Source organism: Lynx rufus, unplaced genomic scaffold (genome assembly GCF_022079265.1).
Source record: "Lynx rufus isolate CCGP_SWC_20201006 ecotype Redwood Valley unplaced genomic scaffold, mLynRuf1.p SCAF_2, whole genome shotgun sequence".
NCBI lineage: Eukaryota > Metazoa > Chordata > Mammalia > Carnivora > Felidae > Lynx > Lynx rufus.
The window spans coordinates 151,798,603-151,801,282 of NW_025814834.1; the positions used below are offsets into that span (position 1 = coordinate 151,798,603).

General features: G+C 41.6%; 1 pseudogene; it reads right to left on the reverse strand.

Annotated features, from left to right (window-relative positions):
- Positions 1 to 722: 722 nt before the first annotated feature.
- On the reverse strand, positions 723 to 1,093 carry LOC124516393 (60S ribosomal protein L31-like; annotated as a pseudogene).
- Between the last annotated feature and the right edge of the window lie 1,587 nt (positions 1,094 to 2,680).

The window sequence follows — 2,680 nt, forward strand, 5'->3', positions numbered from 1 at the left end:
TATTAAATGAGGCTGAAAATGGTACTTCACATAATAATAATAATACTTACCTCAAAAACACTATGACTTAAAAGGTGATAACTAGGGGCGCCTGGGTGGCTCAGTTGGTTAAGCGTCCAATCCTTGATTTCGGTTCCGGTTGTGATCTCATGGATCACAAGTTCTGACCCTTCATTGGGCTCTGTGCTGACAGCACAGACCCTGCTTGGGATTCTGTCTGCCCCTCCCCTGCTCAGGCTCTTGCTCTCTCTTTCAAAAATAAATAAATAAACATTTAAAAAAAGTGATAGCTAAAAGCAAACAGAAATGACACTATTAAATATTCTCAATAAGAGTAACTTGGGATGTTAACATCACCACACACCTTAGTGTGTTGGCCAATACATAGTTTGTATTAATATTTTTTTCTGGTTATGCTGCTATATGTGTATTTTTTAATTCCAGAGAGAATTTATCCAGTTCTGTAAAACTTTGAACAGTATATTCCGTGAAGATCCAGAAGAAAATGATTTGTATCAGGCCATTGCAAAGTAACCACTCTGCTGCGGCAGATCCGGGAAGTGGGGCAGGGAAGTGTCAGCTCTGAAAACCGCTTCCCCAAATGTGGGAAGGAGCTGCTGGCTTCAGCTGTTTCTCCGGAGCGGGACTCAAGTTTTGCAGACACCAGCACTGGTAAGATGCCTCAGGACTCCCAGACATTTCCTTTATTTGACAATCAGCATTTAGTTCTTATCCACCTGAACTTTCTGTAGATTTTTGAAAGTGGTGACAGGTACACAGGTAACCAATGTATAGAGCTTGTTTGGTGAATCCTCATCCTTGTTATGTTTTCTAGACAACTGCACATGGATATGGAATGGAACATCCCTTATTCCTTTGGCCCAGACAGCGTTGTTGAGCCTGCTGTCAATGCACATATCTGCCGTTCCCCTTTCTTTTGTGGTAAGTTTCCGGATCTCTTTGAGCGCCCGAGGAGTACATTTCTTGAAACCCACTCCATCGTTGCACTTGTGGAGGTTGATGGTGTATTCTCTGGTCACTACTTGGCTGGTAGCAGAACGGCCCTTCTGTCACCCTTCTTTGGGGGAGCCATTCTGAAGGGCCAGGTTGGAAAGGAGTTACTTAGTTATTATTGAATCAAAAAGTTCAACATGGTGTGGCTCACCACTGTAGTTTTATCAAAGGTACTAAGTATTTTCTTTCTCTTTGGCTCTCTTATTAATATCATTTTAAAAGTGATATTATTTGAATGTCCGCATGTCATGCTGATTTTGTGAATACAAATAAATTCACCCTAATAATGCTGCCTAAATAAGATTTAATAATCACCTTAAGTTTAATAGTCATCCCTTCCCACCCCCAAGCTCCCTCATTTAGGACAGGAAATACTCAGCTGGGTCTCCCAGGTGCTCCAGAATAATTCCACTCATGCTCTACGGCTCTGGGTTCCTAGTCAACACATTTGACTGTATATTGGCCACCAATGCCCTTTATGAGAATATGCCTTCACTGGTGGAGCCATTCCTTATTGGTGGCAAGGTTGCACAACGGTCTGTGGCAGACTGGGTGAGAGAATGGCCCTCTCCCTGGCTCTGTGTCACTAGGGCCCATAGTAATACATCTTACACTCGAAATCCCACAAAGTCATTTGTGAAAATAATTCCTCAGTTTCTGGCCCTAACTTCTTTCCCCAACATGCTCAAAAGCATTTGCAGACTCTGTGGGAGAGTAGGGAATGCAGGCATCACACCATTCCCTCCTTTCCTTTTGCCAGTTTCTCAAGGTCACGGGCACAGCATGTCCCCTTCCTTCTTCATTTAGAAATATACACTCCATGAAGTTCAACTTATACAAACGGATGGCTGGAGATGTCACTGATAACCAGGTTCTAAATCCCAGCGTGGTCTCAGGTAAACCACCTGAAACCTTATCCTTCTTTCTTATATCCCTGTCAATCAGACAGAGAATACTAATTCCAAAGGCATCTTGGCTACTTGTCTCCTTTTGTGTCCCCTTTGAAAGTGAAACAACTGCATGTGGAGAGAAAAGTCACACATTTCGGAGGCTGAAGCCATCCCCACCCTGAGTCATAGCTGCCTGGCCTCACTAGGGATCTAGACACAGGCTCCTCAGCAACATGGAGCTCTGGGGATTTCTGTTTTGCTGGGACTGATGTGTGAACATTTACAATAACAGTCAACATAAGAACAATGACACAACATAGGTAAGGATTTAATTTTATTCCTTATTTTTCAAAAAGCTTCCTTAACATGATGTGACAGTTACTAATGCCCTATTACTTTAAGTTCTGCTAAAGTATATGAAGACCCATGACATTAAGTCCATTTAAAAACTCTTGTTCTTTTCTGGGAAGAACAATAGTGCAAAGTATAATATTGAACAATAGTTTAAGGGTAGTGTAAAGCACAATACAGTGTAAATGATGATGTAAAAATGATTAACAAAAAGGCAGTGGAGAATTTCTCCTCACCTTCACATGACCCAAATCATGCATTTTTTGTTTGTTTTGAAATTGATGTTTCCACGTTAGTTCTGGGGGAAGTACAGCCTCTTCTTTCTGATTCCTACTCCTAACCTCAGGGTGACATCCACCTTAGATACTTAAGTATCCGCAGTTTTCATAAAGAAAGGATAAGTAAACTCACATTCAAGGACCAAT